Here is an 18,120-nt window from a genome sequence, read left to right as displayed (position 1 = left end):
AAAATCAGATGGATCTGAGCTGAATGTCTCCTTAAATGAAGAAAAAATATTTCAAGGAAGGGGCATGTGGCTGTAGCCTAAGGAATGGCAATTTAGCAATTTAGTAGATGTGATTTTAAGAATACATTTGTCTTCCATTCTGATGTGGATTTTTTTTTACCACTCCTTATAATTTCTTTTGTGATAATCTTATCATGAAGTGATCTAATGTTAGATGTAAGAGATGTAAATAACTTAATATGTAAAGTAGGCTGCCTCTTGTAAGACTTGAGTGAAAGAAGGAAGTATTTGAAATGATCATGTATTTAATAAAGACCCACTTCTTGCTTTAATTTTAGTTAGTGACAAACACCCTTTCTCCAAAGAAATTGCACGTTGTCCATCCAGAGTACTTTATAAGTGCGTATCAAGTTACCATTGCTAACATATTTTGGCTATGTATAGAACCCATTCATTTTACTACATTAATTTCTACTATTTTGGGGGCAGATGTGTAAAGCATAGTATCAAAGAAAATAGAACCCTACTAGAATCTACACTTTTATTTTTGCTCAGTATTTTGTTTATTTTCACGGATTCATTTTAGTAATGTGCTCTAAATTAATTAGCTGCAACAGAAACTTTGAATAATTCAAGGAGGCACTTTAGGAAAATTGCATTTTCCCCTAAATTGGCTACATCATAAGTTTGTTATGATGAATAATAGTGAGGCAGCTGCTTGGGTTGATTTATTGTTCTTACATCAAAAATTCATATTATAATTTTTAGCAGAAATGAGGTTATTTATAGTAATTACCTTTTTCAAAGACATCACTGCAGAGATAGATGCAAGGGAATTGCTCATTCTGAACCTTAAAAGATCACGTCTTACAGGATCAAGAGGAAGCAGGAATCAAAGTCATACTACTCAATCTAGTGTCTTGTGACTCTGATAAATATGTTGAATCCAAGAACATCTTTTATATTTTTGCCTTTACTGTGATTTTTTGACTCAAAGCATTTTTTGAAACATGTTAATTTTCTTAATGCATTTCTATTCAGTCTTTTGCTTCCAATTTTGCTCATAAAAAAAAAATCTGTTGAAAATAATTTCCTTGGTGTGCTGGTTTTTATCTGTTGGCTGTCTCCCACCCCACTCCATTCACCCATCCTGACCACATGCTCACCAGATTTTCCTTCTCTGCTGGTCTCTGCATTGCTCTCTGCCATGGACTTCTGCCCTCTATAGACTGCAGCACTTGATTCTTTTGCCCTTTGAATTCTGGATGTATTTGGCCAAGAGGGCATAATGTGAAATGGAAAGGTTATAGAGAAAGTTGGAATATTTAGTTTCCATTCCTCTTTTGCTCCAACACCCCATTCTTTCTGTGCCCTGGGCTCTGGGAGTGTCTTTCTTCTACAGCCACATTGCCTAGTGACTTAGCCCCTCTTCCATGGAATCAGAGCTCACTGAGGGCTGATTACATAATAATCTCTTCCTCTTTGGCGCTAGAGATGGTAATGGTTTCCCACTGTTACTGATACCTGAATACTTCCTCATCTCTTACTGAGGTGCACATCTCTGTGTACAGACTTTTCATTAAATTTCAGGTAAAACCTCTTGAATGGGCCATTTGGTTTCCTGGTTTGTTTATATAAATTGTTTGTATAAAAATTGAATGTATCTCCTATATACAGAGAGAAAACCACTTTTACCCTATCAGTCTATTTCTAAATTTTTTCATATATCATATTCTTCATCTTCTTCAAATCTGTGTTAATCTATGGCTTGGGCAAGAGGAAACTGGAGGAATAAACAGCCCATGACACTCTGCCTCTGCTTTCAGGTCTTTGGCTGGTGCCTGCCATTAACTGAATCTAATCAGCTAGAGTTTAAGGGAATTTATTTATACAGTCTAGGACATAAATCAGGGAGGAGAAGAGCAGACTGTTGGTCTCAAGGGACAAATAAAACCTACTTAGTACAGTCTCCCTCTTTTCCCTTTCAATATCCATTTGTATTTATTTAAAATCTTGTCCAGATTTAAAAAAATTGTATGTTCCATACATAGAGGACATAAAAATCTATTACTTTATTATCATTGACTGATAATTCAGCTATACTCTTTGATAATTCATCTATACTTTTAGTCAAACTTGAAACTGTTTGCTGGCAATATTCTTCATAGAAGTTAGTAGGGAAGGAAGCAGATTAAAAATAAATTTAAAAAGTTAATGTAAACCATAGTCTTTTTACCCCCTTGTTCAGTACCGTGTCCTGAATTCTATATTTTTTTCTATCATTACCCACTTCACATTTTCCTTAGCTTTACCCATAACTGGATGGTGGTCTTTATGTGATAAGTGACACAAATATTTATTCTCTCAAAATCTGAATTCTTAATGATTCTATCTTTATTAAGTTGTTGATGCTTCCTATCAACTACTGGGTAAGGTATATTAAGAGTTGGCCTCATGAATTCTGTGAGGGGCAGATAGGCTTATTCTCCAATTTGTGGAGATGTAATCCAGTATCCCTTGGTACACTGCAGTGAATAATGTGCCTGGTGTCTTAGTAGCATAAAGAATATAAAATAGTCAGGATGAAGATTTATTTTCCAATATAACTAAACTATGACTGTTTTCCCTGGTGGAAATATTTCTTCCTTGAGCACTATGACTAAAAATACACCAAGTTCAAGGTTTCAGAGACATAAAGCAAAAATTCCTTAAGGAGGCTATTTGGGAAAATTATGAATTTTGACATCTGTCCTATAACCTGTCCTATAAACCAAGACTTCTGTAGTTCTTCAAGACTGCTGCTTTTGGAAGATGGGTAACTTGGCAAAACCAGTGAATTTCATGAAATGAGCCCAATGGCTCACTTCTGTTGTTAAACATTTTACCTGGTTGGGAGGAATATGTGAAATGCTAGACAATGGGTACAGCATTATTTAAGTCCACAGTTGTGGTACTAGCAGAAGTTTTATGGGTATAGATGTAAACATATATCCAGAGAATGCATCAATTTCAATTGGGATTAGTCCAGGTTCTGACTCCTGGATGGCCATCTGGTTCCCCTGAAGATGGTACTATATCAGAATTCAGAATTAAATTCAGCTATTGGTAGTCTGGTCAAATAGAACCTATGTATACTATTAGTGTTGTCATGATCATTTTGCACTTGGTCTTTCAAAAAAATGTTAGGATAGCTGGGAAGCAAACCAGAATATCTGTAAACCAGGACATCTTGACATCCTGATTTTTGATCTCACAGTGGATAATTTTCTTGCTCTTGATCAGTCTGGCTAGAAGTTTATCAGTTTTATTGAGTTATTTTTAAAGATTTAGTTTTTGGTTTCATAGATTGTATTTTCTCTTTCATTGATTTCTGGTATAATTGCAATTTTGTAATTATTTTTTTTTTCACTTACTTGCCTTGAGTTTAGTTTATTCTCATATATTTGTTTTATTAAGGTAAAAGGTGAAATCACTAATTTGAGAACTTCCTGCTTTTGTAATAGAACTATTCAGTACTATATATTTCTAAGTACTACTTAGTCATGTCACACAAAATGTTGTATGATGGATTTTAACTTATTTTAGTATGTTTTATTTCAATCTGTTTTCAAGATGTTTCAATATATTTTTATTTTCTAATTTTCTTTTGGTATCTTCCTGGGTTCATGTATGATTTAAAAGTGATTTGGTTTCAAAATTCAGTTTCAGAGCTCTTTGTGTTATTGATTACAAACCTAACTCCACTGTGATCAGAAAATGTTTGATTTGAATCCTTTCAATTTTATTAAGATTCTTTTATGGCCTAGATTATGGACTTTGTTAGTAAATCTTTTCTTTTTTAAGATTTTATTTATTTATTTGACAGAGAGAGATCACAAACAGGCAGAGAGGCAGGCAGAGAGAGAGAGGGAAGCAGGCTCTCTTCTGAGCAGAGAGCTGGATGCAGGACTCAGACCCAGGACCCTGAAATCATGACCCGAGCTGAAGGCAGAGGCCTAACCCACTGAGCCACCCAGGGGCCCCTTCTGTGTGCACTTTTAAAACAGCATGTATTCTGCTATTATTAGGTCGAATGATATATAAGTTTAGGTTAAATTGGTTGGAAATGTTATTGTCTTCTATATGTTTACTGATTTTCTGTCTAATTATTCTATTTATTATTGGAGAGGGATGTTAAAATCCTATTCTTACTTTGGATTTGCCTATTTCTGCTGGAAGTTCAATAAATTTTTGATTTGTGTACTATAAAGTTCTTATAATTATTATGGTATATAAATATTTAGAAATATTATGTCTTCTTGACGAATTGACCTCTTTATTATATGAAATGGCTTTCTTTATCTCTGGCTCTATTCCTTTTTCCAATATTTACTATGCCTAATACTAATATAGTCATATCAACTTTTTTATTGTTAATGTAGTTTATCTTTTACAATAATTTTTACTTTTAATTTCATTATTTCTTTATATTTATATTATGTTTCTTCTAAGTAACATACAGTTAGTTATTACTTTTTTCCTACAACTTAGTGATCTCTATTTTTCAATAGGGATGTTGAGACCATTTACATTTAATATGATTACTTGTATGGTTGGCTTTAAATTTACCACATTGCCATTTGTTTTCCATTTATACCATCTGTTTTTAGTTTCCTTTTTCTTTTTTTTCCTGCCATTTTTGTATTGAGTACATTTTATGATTTCATTCTATTTTATTTGTTGACTTATTAGCCAAAACTTTGTTATTTTGGTTTATACTATATATTTTAACTTCTTACTGTGAACATTCAAGTCATATTATACTTCACATATAAGAATCTTATATAACAGTGAGGTGCCTGGGTGGCTCAGTTGGTTAAGCGGCCAACTCTTGATTTTGGCTAAGGTCCTGATCTCAGAGTCATGACCTCTAGATCCTGAGATCGAGCCCCCTGTTGGGTTCTGTGCTGGACATGGAGTCTGCTTGGGATTGTTTCTCTCCTTCTCCTTCCGCCCCTCCCTGACCCCTTTTCCCCCCGAGAAGAAAAAAATCTTACAACAGATTATCTCCATTTCTCTCCTCTTGGTATTTCTACTATTGTGTATATTTCAATTCTACTTAATTTGTAGATCCCAAAATATGTAGTTTTAGTTTTAGTTTTTTTTTTTATTTAACATTCAGACATGTTTTAAATAACTTAAATTATTGAAAAGTTTTTTATGTATTTCTAGGTAGTTACCATTTACAGTACCCTTCATTCCTTTATGTAGATTTATATTTTCACCTGGTATAATTTTTTTCTTTTTTTTTTAAGATTTTATTCCTTTATTTATTTGACAGACAGAGATCACAAGTAGACAGAGAGACAGGCAGAGGGAGAGAGGGGGAAGCAGGCTCTCTGCTGAGCAGAGAGCCTGAAGAGGGGCTCGATCCCAGGACCCCAAGGTCATGACGTGAGCTGAAGGCAGAGGCTTTAACCCACTGAACCACCCAGGAGCCCCCCCCCCCTTTTTGTATAAATTTCTTTTAGTGTATTTTTTTAAGATTTATTTATTTACTTTTGAGAGAGAGAGAAGAAGAAGAAGAAAAAGCATGAATGGCAGAAGGAGAGGGAGAGAGAATCTCAAGCAGACTCCATGCGAAGCACAGAGACACATGTGGGGCTCAATCCTAGGATCCTGAGATCAGGACCTGGGCCAAAACCAAGACACTTGATTTTTGAACACTTAACTGATTGTGCCACCCAGATGCCCCCATAGAGTATTTTTTTATAGTTCAGGTCTTACTTATGAATTTTTTTAGTTTTTATATGTCTGAAACCTTTTTTATTTCCTCTTGTTTTTGAAAGCTATTTCTTCTAGTTATGGAATTCTAGGTTGGTAGTTTATTTTATTTCAGTACATTAAATGTGTTTCTCTACTATATTCAGGCATGAATTTTTATTGTCAGATGAAATATTCACCTTATCTTCGTTCCTGTCTATATAATGTATCTTATTTTGTAGGCTGCTTTTCACAGGTTTACTGAAATTGATTGTGATATTCCATGGTTTATTTTTCTTCTTATTTCTTGTGCTTGAGGTTTATTGGTCTTATAACTATAGATTCATAGTTTTGTCCATCATGGAAAAATTCACTAATTTTTTAAAAAAATGTTTTACCATCTTCCTTACTCTTCTTCAAAGACCCCAATTAATTACATAATGTCCTTTTGAATTTGTACCACAGCACAGTGGTGCTATGTAAATTTTCTTCAGTCTTCTCTCCTCTTTGTGTTTATTTTGGATAGTTATTGTTGCTACTCTTCAAATTTACTCATTTTTTTTCCTTGCAATTTCTAACCCCATTCAATTATTTGTTATCTCAGATGTTGTAGTTTTCATGTCTAGAATATCAATTCAGTCTTGTTAATGTTCACTCATTCCCCTACCCTCTCAAACATGTGGAATATAGTTATAATGATAACTTTAAAGTATCTGTCTGTTATTTATATCATCTGTACTATTTTTCAATGTTATCAATTGATTGTTTTTTTCTCTTATTATGGGTAATAAATTTCCTGTTCCTGTAAATGCTGAATGATTTTTAAATTTGATGCCAGACATTATGAATTTTACCTTGTTTGGGATAGATAGGTATTTTGTAGCCTCATAAACTTTATGTCTATAAATATGATTAAGCTTTTCTCTGTGATGTAGTAATGTTATTTTATTTTCTTTACAGATTATTTATTTATTTACTTACTTATTTGAGAGAGATTGAGAGAGAGAGAGATAGCAAGAGAGAGCATGAGCATGGGGCCGGGAGAAGGAAATGCTGGCTCCCCGCTGAGCAGGGACCCTGACAGTGGCCTAGATCCCAGGACATCTGGATCATCATCTGAGCTGAAAGTAGACATCCAACCAATCCAGCTACTCAAGCACATAAGTAATGTTATTTTATAAACAATATGATGTTTTTGGTCTTTTTGTAATTTTGCTAGCAGCAACATTTAGTCTAGTACTAAGTTTGGCTAACTGACAAGGTCAAACCATTTTAAGTACTCTAACTCATGTCCCTTAAATTAGGAGGTCTTCTAATCTGGTTTGTGGAAACTATTTCAAGCCCTCCTTGATCCCTATCTGGTGATTATTCTATATAATTATTTCAAGTGATTTCTTTTTGAGTCTCATATAGTTTTCTTACATGGATGCACTGGTCAATATTCAGAGGCAGTCTTCAGACTTCTGAAAATCTTTTGGCTCTTACTTCTCTTGGTATTCTGCCCTGTAAACTCTAGCTGCTTTCTCCTGCCCAAACTCCTTCCCAAACTCCCAAACTTCCCAAACACTCTCATCAACTCAGGGAGATCTCTAGTTTCCACTGAGGTTTATTGTACCTTAGATTCAGCCTGGGAACTCTCCTACCAGTAAGTTGTGGCAATCACAGAGCTTATCTTACTTGTTTCTTTTCCTTTAGGGATGATCATTTTTCATTGCTGATGTTCAATATTTTGAAAATGTTTGTTTCATATGTTTTGTGCAGTTTTTTAGCTGTTTCAGAGGTGAGGGTAAATTCAGTCCCTGTTAATCTTTAACATCTGATTTTAATTGAATGAGGTAATAGCCATTTCTTGATAAGAAGTTCATTTCTCATAGACCTATGGGTCAGATAAAGGGTATAAAAGCAAAAGTGAAGCTGGTTTTCAAATGAATATGAGTTTTTGGTAGAAAAGTGTCCACCAAAACTATGGAAATGTGCATAATTATGCTAGAAGGTCTATATAACTTCTTTGTCTCAGGCAGCTGCATTGGCTGATCATAACACACAAATGGTAGTATAGTTTGCACTGAAGCATAGACCATCCAGGCCCTGACCTAATGTCTTGTGATGTCATATGAATTAGCCAGTGAATTAGATCAGTATACATAAATGTGGTATATTTTGCTTCCACAATTTTATTTTATTTTTAAATTTATTTTTATTATTTTTTTAAAGATTTTATTTATTTATTGGACAGACAGAGATCACAAGCAGGCAGAGAGAGAGGTGGGGAAGCAGGCTCCCTGCTGAGCAGAGAGCCCGATGTGGGGCTCGATCCCAGGACCCTGAGATCATGACCTGAGCCGAAGGCAGAGGCTTAACCCACTGAGCCACCCAAACATCCTGCTTCCACAATTTTAAAAGGCTCAACAAGTTTTGTACTTCTTAAAATTAGCTGTTTCAAGTTTCTGTTATGTGTCTCTTATTTTAGAAGAAATAACCTGTCCTAAGTCAGGCCACTGAAATTTTGTAAACCTGTCAGTATGGCAGGCTCAGGGTCTTGAGCTTTCATAAGGTTTATCTCTCAACTTTGGTACCCAAATGTTAGAGGAAGCCATCCTGTCCTCGCTACCTCTTCCTACAGATGTCATAAGCATAAGGTCATCAATGTAAAGACCAGTTTGATGTTTTATGAGGCATAAAGATGATTAAGTTCTTTCCAGTTTATATTATAAAAGATAGCATAAGAGTGCAGAGGCAAATTGCTTAGGAATTGGAAAAAAAACAGCATTATCTAAGACAGTGTTTCTCCAACAGGAAAGTGCAAAGGAATGATCTTATGGCTTGTTAAAACAGGAAGTTTTGAACCCTACTTGCAGAGTTCTATCTTGAGTGAAACCCAGAAATTTGTATCTCAAATAAGATTCCAGTGACGCTGAAGCTGCTGGCCCAAGAACTACACTTCGAGAACCCATTCAAGTGGCAAGAGTAATATTAATTTTTCTCCAATAAATACATTACATCTGGAAATAGAGCTGCTATAGGCATTAATGCCCGATTTTGTTTGTAATGATCCACAGTCAGTCTCCTGAATGGCTTTCCAACAGCCAAAATACGTGAGTTAATTGAGCATGTGTTTAGAATCCCTCATACCCTTCACCACACACATCTTTCTAGTGTTTGATGATGATATTTCTCTGCATTACAGCCAGGGATGGAGCATTTCTTTTGATTTACTCTTTTGGCATTGAATGCAGTTGTAAAAGCTTCTACTTACTTTATCCCAGCAGAGCAACCCAAAAATAACCCATAGGATCAGTCAGTGGTCCCATTAGACTCATTCTGATATGAAGGGAGTTGAGATTTCTCCTATCACCTGACCTCAATAAATGCCCACTATCCAGGAACCAGGCTGCTTTGAGTCTTTGGTGATTAGCAGCATATCAGAGTCTTTAATTAATAATCCCATAGAAGTTCTGAGTATTTCTCTTTCACACATGCTCAGCTATCCCAGTAAATGGCTATAGCTCACATAAAGAAGGTTTGGGGAATATATATAGTATTTATTAATGGCTTTCCTTCAGTGGAAGGGCTCTTGGCCTATGTCTTGGCTTAGGTCTTGGAACTGCTTAGGAGGCTATGAATACTCATTATAATGACGAGTTAGATTTTTAGCACTAGATCCCCAAATTTTCTGCTTTTATATATTAAGCCACACCTCGGTAGGCTGCTCATCTGTTTCATTTTGAGGCACCTAGTGATCAGAAAGCCACTGACACAGGTTAATGCAGGTCAGAGCACTATACCAATTCAACACTTGTCTTATCAATGTGACTTTAAATACCTTGTTTCTGATGGTTAGACTCCTTGATCTGGCATTCTAATATACTGGCATTCCATTATTCCACTGAAATAAGATGCCATTTCTATTGCAGCTTCTCTCACCATCAGTCATCTTTGGACTATAAAGACATTTACTGCAGAGATTTTCAAAGATTCTTTAGGAGGGGGAGTGTTCTCCATCAGCTATTCAGGGTGATTGGTAGAGGGGAGCTGAGGTGGTAACACATAAATCTACTCTAAAATTCCCATATCCCTAAACCTTCAGATTTTGCCTTCATCATCAATAATTTTCAACTAAGGCTGCAGCTTCAGAAACCCAATGCCCAGGATTGACGCTAGAATGTTAAAATCACACTCTCGGTGGGTGCTACCTAGACATTAATTTTCTTTTTTTTTTTCTTTTTTTTTTTTTTTTTCGGCTTCCTCTGTGACTGAAATGTACAGCCAAGGTTGAGAGCTGCAACACTGTCAGAAAATTTCTAGCATTTCTTCCTCATTGATTGTAAACCATTGTTGAGCTCAAACTTCAACTAATTAGCCTTTGGGATCTGAAAACCACTCCATGGGTAACTAAGCCCAATTCATTACCTTTCAAATCTCAGTTGAGTATACCTGAAATTCAGAAATTTGAAATGTTTATCTTTTCTCTTGTCTGCCCAAATATTGCAGGGCCCTATTCTTTTTTCAAGAGTGCCTTACCTTAGCATGAGATATGTGGCTGATTTTTTCATTTACTTGGCTTTAACAACCTTGCAATTATGTTCAGTCCTTGGGCTTGATTCTCATTCATATCTTCCCCATAGCTACTGGAGATAAGGGACTCTTTCAAGTTTCCATAGGAGCTTTCTGATTTTTCATTCATGGTCTGAGGCAGACCTTTAATTTTTTTCTTTGCTTTGCTACAATCTTTGTAATAACCATTGTTGCCATAGTGACTAAGTGCCACAGCCACTTGATCTCCTAACGCCTTCATTGCATCTGTACTTCATCTCATGCCACCACCAGTGATTATTTAACTAATCACGATGTCACAGCATGCCAGAGATTATCAGTGTCCCATTTCCCAAAGCAAAGAAGCTATCTGTGAGCTCTCAAATATGCTAGCTACCCATCCCAAGGACCTATTTTAAGAGTGTTTCCTGGGGCCACTTCTTGTGCCAATTACTGAATCACTCAAGATCATGGCAGGAAACAGATGGTGCATTCAAATGGACCAATTAAGGAGAGTCTAATAAAGGACTATTTACAGAAATCTGCTTGGTATAATAGAAACCAAAACCCAAAAGGAGATGGTAAAGCACTCTGGGGCTAGCAAAGCCTGGGAGCTTTTACTACCCCTCAGCATGAACTTTCTTTCCTTCCATTCTCTGATCTAGAATTTCCCACTGAAAAAACAACCAGGATAACCTTGCCCAAAGATCAAGAGATACAGTTATATGATGCATCTCAAGAATTTACTCCTTTGGACAGATAGAAAGAAGGAGAGGATATGGGGTTTATTTAGAGGCACTGGAGAAAGTCTAGCAGACTGTCCAAATTGGATGCTTCATCTGTGCTCTGAAATGTTTGTAAAGCTCTTATTTGATTTCTTCAAGTGGAAATCTTAAAGATGTCTAAGAACCAGTAGATTGAAAGCCACCTGAATCCAGTATGCCTAATGTTGAAAAGGAAATCTGACTGACAGCAAGAAAGCTAAAGGTAATCCTTAACATCATCCTCTATTTTGCTTTCCAATCCACGTAGACTGGTGGATTTTAACTTAAATATTTCATATGTCTCTTTACTTCTTTCTATCACTATTACAACCCTGTCACTATTGCAATATATTTTTTTAAGATTTTATTTATTTATTTGACAGACAGAGATTACAAGTAGGCAGAGAGGCAGGCAGAGAGAGAGAGGAGGAAGCAAGCTCCCTGCTGAGAGAGAGAGAGGAAGGGAAGCAGGCTCCCTGCTGAGCAGAGAGCCTGATGTGGGGCCCGATCCCAGAACCCTGGGATCACGACCTGAGCCGAAGGCAGAGGCTTTAACCCACTGAGCCACCCAGGCGCCCCACTATTGCAATATTTCCAAATTATTTTACTTCTTTTGTGTCATAGGTAGAATATATTTGTTACTATTAAAAACTTGTATAGACTTTTATTTTGAAATATAACATAGATCTGGAAAACTGCATAAATTCTAAATGTAGAGCTCATTGAATGATAGTAAAGTGAACACTCAGGTAACCACACTTGGTCAAGAAACAGAATATTGTTAATATTTTAACAATTGTTAAACTGTTAATAAGAGGAACCAACAGTTCCTCTTGAGTTATTTCCAACCATTCCCTCCTCCTTTCTCACCTAAAGATGACCTGTTATTTTGACCACAAAGACTATGGGTGGCTCAGTGGGTTAAGCCGCTGCCTTCGGCTCAGGTCATGATCTCAGGGTCCTGGGATCGAGTCCCGCATCGGGCTCTCTGCTCAGCAGGGAGCCTGCTTCCTCCTCTCTCTCTCTCTGCCTGCCTCTCTGCCTACTTGTGATCTCTCTCTGTCAAATAAATAAATAAAATCTTTAAAAAAAAAAAAAGTCTATATAATACTTTAGTTTTTTCAGGCAGACTTCTTTTTAATAGCTCTGTTGAAATATAATTCACTTATTTTAGAATTTTTTTTTAATACTTTATTTATTTATTTGACAGAGAGAGATCACAGTAGGAGAGAGGAAGGGAAGAGATCACAGAGAGAGAGGAAGGGAAGCAGGCCCCCTGCTGAGCAGAGAGCCCGATGTGGGACTCGATCCCAGGACCCTGAGATCATGACCTGAGCCGAAGGCAGCAGCTTAAACCACTGAGCCACCCAGGCCCCCCACTTATTTTAGAATATTTTCATCACCCCAGCAAGAAACTCTGTACCCATTAGCAGTCACTCATCATTTCCCACATTCCTCACCCCAGACTCCTAGGCAAACAAATACTAATCTACTTTCTGTCTCTACAGATTTACCTATTCTGGATATTTCATAGAATAGAATCATATAAAATGTAGTCTTTTGTGATGGCTTCTTAGCATAACATTTTCAAGCTTCATCTATATTGTAGCATGTATTAGTAGATCACTCTTTATTGCCTAATAATAATTGCATTTATAAACTTAGTACATTTTATTCATTTATCAGCTGGTAGACATTTGAATTATTTCTACTTTTTGGATATTTTGGATAATAATTATGAGTATTTGTGTAAATGTTTATTGTGTGTGGTGCACTTGTTATTAAACTTAGGTAATATCAAAAGAATGAATCAACAGAGACTAGTAGAGAAAATAATGGCACTGCAAAGATGTCCATGCCTTAGTCTCCAGAAACAGTGGATATGTTACCTTACATGGCAAAAAGTACTTTATAGATATGGCTTAAGTTGAGGATTTCATGATGAAGAAAATATCCTGGATTATCAAGGTGGGATTAATCTATTTTAATCTCTCAACTTTCTCTTATTTCTCTTGATTTATCTGTATCCCACTTCTCATTCTGTATCCCACTTCTCATTCTGTATGTTATTTATGAGATGTATGAACTGTGCTCCTTGACCTTTGAGTGGTTGTTCTGGCTAAATTTGTGTTATCATAATGTACCAGTGGTATCAAAGGGTTAAAGGAAAGTTAAGTTGTATTATTTGTTCTTCTGGCTCCTTCCAGTTCTAGCTATGGGTTTGCAGTGATGCCATTTTTCTGATGCTTTCTTCTAGAGGACCTTCTCTGAAAGACTATTCTTTCCCTATTGGATTATTTTGGCACCACTGTGGAAAATCAATTGACCATAAACCTGAGGGTTTATTTTTGGGCTTTCAACTCAGTTCCATTTATCTATATCTCTATTTTTAGTCAAGCACCATAATGTCTTGCTACTGTAGCCTTGTACTAAATTTTGAAATTAGGAAATGTGAGTATTCCAACTTTGTTCTTCCTTTCCAAAATTGTTTTGGCTATTCTTGGCCCTTTGCCATATGAATTTCAGGATCAGCTTGTCATTTTCTACAAAGAAGCCAGGTGGGATTTTGACAAGAATTACATAAAGATCAGTTTTGGTGGTTTTGCCATCTTAATAATATTAAATCTTCTAATCCTTGGTTACGGGCTGTCTTTCTATTTATTTGGATCTACTTTAATTTCTTTCAATAATGTTTCCTAGTTTTCAAGGTGCAAGTGTTTTGCCTCATCTGTTAAATGTATTCCTAAGTATTATATTTTTATCAATTCTACTATAAATTGTTTATTTTGTTTTACAGTTCATTGTTAATGTATGGGAACATAATTGATTTTGTATGATGATCTTGCATTCTACTACCTTGTTGCATTCATTTATTACTTTTATAGCTTTGTTTTTGTGGATTTCTTAGGAATTTTTATACATAAGTATACTTGTCATCTGCAAGGAGAGACAGTTTTACTTCTTCCTTTTCAATATGGATTCCTCTTGTTTTTTATTTTTGATTAAGTTTCTTGGATAGAATGTCCAAAACAATGTTTTATAGAAGAGGGAAAAATGAACATCCTTATCTTGTTCCTGATCTCAAGGAGAAAGCATGCAGTTCTTTTTCATTACTTTGTTGTTAGTTGTGGGTTTTTGTACCTCAAATTTTTATTAGGTTATGGAGTTCCCTTCTATCATGAGTTTGTTGAGTTTTTTTAATCATATAAAAGGTTTTTATTAAATTCTTTCTGTGTTTATTGAGATGATCATGTGGTTTTTATTCTCTATTTTATAAGTTAGTGTATGAATTTCATTGCTTTTTGCAACTTTGAATTCTTGGGATAAATCTCACTTGATTATGATGCATACTCTTTTTTATATAACACCAGATTTGGTTGGTGGTATTTTGTTGAAGATTTTATATCTATGTTCATAAAGAACATGATCTGTAGTTTTCTTATGATGCCATTGTCTGGTTTTGGTATCAAGGTATATTGCCATTATATAATAAATTGGGAAGTATTACCCCTTCTATTTTGGGGAAAACAGTTTGTAATGGATTAGTGTTAATTCTTTAAACATTTTACAGATTTCACCAGTGAAACCATCTGAGTCTGGATTTCTTTATTGAAAGTTTTAAAACTACTAATTCAAAGTATTTTCTTGCTATAGGTCTATTTAGCTTATCTATTTTTTCTTGAGTCAGTTTTATTAAGTGTTTTTCTAGGGATTTTCTATTTGTCTAAATTATTTAGATTATTGACATATTCTTTTATGCATAACCTGTCTTTATACTTAAAGTAGAGTTCTTGTGGGTTATATATGGTGTATACTTGGGTCTGCTGTTACATTTCATATAAAGTACTTTTAATTGGGGTGTTCATTTATTTTTAATGTGATGACTCATATTTATCACTTTTCCATTTGTTTTCCTTTTGTCATGTTTGTTCTTTGGGTTTCTTTTTTTTTTACTTCTTTTATATTAATGATATATTCTGTGTGATTTAATTTTCTTATTTGTGGGTTTATTAGTTATAAATTTTTGTTTCTTTAGTGTTTGTTCTAAGTTTTTAGTATACATCTTTAGCTTATAGTTTATGAATAGTAAATCATAGTTTACCTCCAAGTGATATTACAATATTTTACACATAATGAAAGAATCTTACATTGTACACTTCCATTTCTCTTCTCTTGGCCTTGTGCTACAGTTGTTATATATTTTAGTTTTGCTTATGATATACACCCCATAATACATTGATATTTATTTTGCTTTAAACAATCAAATATCTTTAAAAGGTCTTCAAGTCATAAAATCTTTTTTACATTCATCCACATAGTTATCATTTCTGAGTTTCTCTGGTCCTTTATATAAATCTATATTTCAGTCTGATGTCATTTTCTTAGTGCCTGAAGGACTTTCATTCACATTTCACTTGGTGCAAGTCTATTGGTTGTAAGTCCTTTCAACTTTTGTATGTCTGAGAAAAATCTTTTTGCTGTTGTTATAGAGGGATTTTTTTTTTTTTTTAGCTAGGCATAAACTTTTAGGTTAAGAATTATTTTCATTTTACTATTTTAAAAATTTTAAATGTTTTGCTCTGTGATCTGGCTTGTACATTTTCTAGTGAGAAGTCTTTTTTAATTCTTATGTTTATTCTTCTCTAATGTGTCTTTTTTGCTCAGGCTAATTCTAAAATTCTCACCTTATCACTGCTTCTGAACTATTTAATTATAATGCAACTTGATATAGTTTACTTCACGTTTCTTGTGTCTGGATTCCATTGGATTTTGTAGATCCAAGGGTTCATATTTTTCATTAAATTTAGAGAACATAAACATTTTTTATGCTTCTTTCTTTATTTCACTTCAGGGAATTTAATAAAATCTGTATTAGGCTGCTTCAAGTTGTCCCTGACCCTGTGTTCCTTTATTCGGTATTGTTCTTACATTTCATTTTGGCCTTAAATTCACTCATTTTTCTTCTATAAATTATAATCTGCTGTTAATTCTATTTATTTATTTATTTATTTATTTTTACTGTGTTATGTTAGTCACCATACATCTTTAATTTTTGATGTAGTGTTCCAAGATTCATTGTTTACATATAACACCCAGTGTTCCATGCAATACATGCCCTCCTCAACACCCACCACCAGGCTCACCCATCCCCCTATCCCCCTCCCTTCCAAAACCCTCAGGTTGTTTCTCAGGGTCCATTGTCTTTCATGGTTTGTCTCCCCCTCCGATTTCCCCAATTCACTTTTCCTTTCCTTCCCCTAATGTCCTCCATGTTATTCCTTATGCTCCACAAGTAAGTGAAACCATATGATAATTGAATTTCTCTGCTTGGCTTATTTCACTCAGCAGAATCTCCTCCAGTCCTGTCCATATTGCAACACAGGTTGGGTATTCATCCTTTCTGATGGAGGCATAATATTCCATTGTATGCATGGATGATATCTTCTTTATCCATTCATCTGTTGAAGGGCATCTTCTTTCTTTCCACAGTTTGGCAATTGTGGACATTGCTGCTATGAACATTGAAGTACATATGGCCCTTCTTTTCACTACATCTGTATCTTTGGGGTAAATACCCAGTAGTGCAATTGCAGCATCCTAAGGTAGCTCTATGTTTAATTTCTTGATGAATCTCCACACTGTTTTCCAAAGTGGCTGTACCAACTTGCATTCCCACCAACAGTGTGAGAGGGTTCTCCTTTCTTCACATCTCCTCCAACACTTGTTGTTTACTGTCTTGTTAATTTTGGCCATTCTAATTGGTGTAAGGTGGTATCTCAATTTGGTTTTGATTTGAATCTCCTTGATGGCCAATGGTGATGAACATTTTTTCATGTGTCTATTAGCCGTTTGTATGTCTTCTTTGGACAAGTGTCTTCTGCCCATTTTCCCCCTTGATTTTCTGTTTTTCAAAATCTTAAACGTTTTTGTTTTTATTTCTAGATCTTTCATGTTTCCACTTAACAGACTCAATGTTTTATGACTTCTTGAATATATAGAATACAGTTATAATAACTGTTTTAATGCCCTTATTTGCTAATTCAATTATTCGTGTCATTTAGTGATCAGTTTTGAGTGACAAGTATTTTCCCTCATCATTATGTTGTATTTTCCTCCTTCTTAGTATACCTATTAAATTTTCATTAAATTGCAGATATTATCAAGTTTCCCTCTTTGGCTATTGGGTATAATTATGTTGTTTTAATCCTCTTGTTTTTGTTTTGTTTTGCTTTGTTTTGCTTTCCCCTTGGGATGCACTTAAATTGTTTGGAAACATTCAATCTTCTAAGTCTTGATTTTAAGCTTTGTTCTGCAGGACCAAAACAAACATTTATTCCAGGGCTGATTTTGCCCCATTACTGAAAACTCAGTACTAGTCTGTGTATTCTATCCAGTGTTCCATGTGATAAGAGGTTTTATAGTTTGTTATGTGGGAACTCGAACTAGTCTCTACACTCTGCGAACATCAGGTGTTGTTCCTTCTGATTCTTTTTTTATTTTTAATTTAATTTATTTATTTGACAGAGAGAGACTGCAGGTAGGCAGAGAGAGAGAGAGGAGGAAGCAGGCTCCCTGCTGAACAGAGATCCCGGTGTGGGACTCCATCCCAGGACCCTGGGATCATGACCTGAGCCGAAGGCAGAGGCTTTAACCCACTGAGCCACCCAGGCACCCCCCCCCCCCCGCCGATTCTTTATGAATATTCTTTTCCTGGCTTCATCTGCATTTGGATGTCTGTATTTAGTTAAAGACTGAAGGGTGACCTTCTGTAGATCTCTGGAATCCTCTGCATGTGCAAGTTTTTCTCTCCCCTGCTATTCCTTGAAGACCAGTTATCCTGGCATTCCTAGTCTCTCACCATGGTCTTCAACTCAGGGGGACTGGCAGTCTCCATTGGTTTCCCCCTCACTGTGCTATGGCCTGGAGGCTTTCTCCAAATTGTAAGTAGGGCAATAGTAAGGCCAAGTTTCACTTTTACCGTCTCTTAGGGATCACTACCTGATATCCCATGCATTTAAAACTTGTTTATCACTTTCTCCTTTTACCTGTTTTGGATAAGAGTATAAATCTGGTCTTTATT

The sequence above is a fragment of the Mustela erminea genome, chromosome 2 (assembly GCF_009829155.1).
Source record: "Mustela erminea isolate mMusErm1 chromosome 2, mMusErm1.Pri, whole genome shotgun sequence".
In the NCBI taxonomy this organism is placed as follows: Eukaryota; Metazoa; Chordata; class Mammalia; order Carnivora; family Mustelidae; genus Mustela; species Mustela erminea.
Note: the sequence above shows the minus strand (reverse complement) of the source record.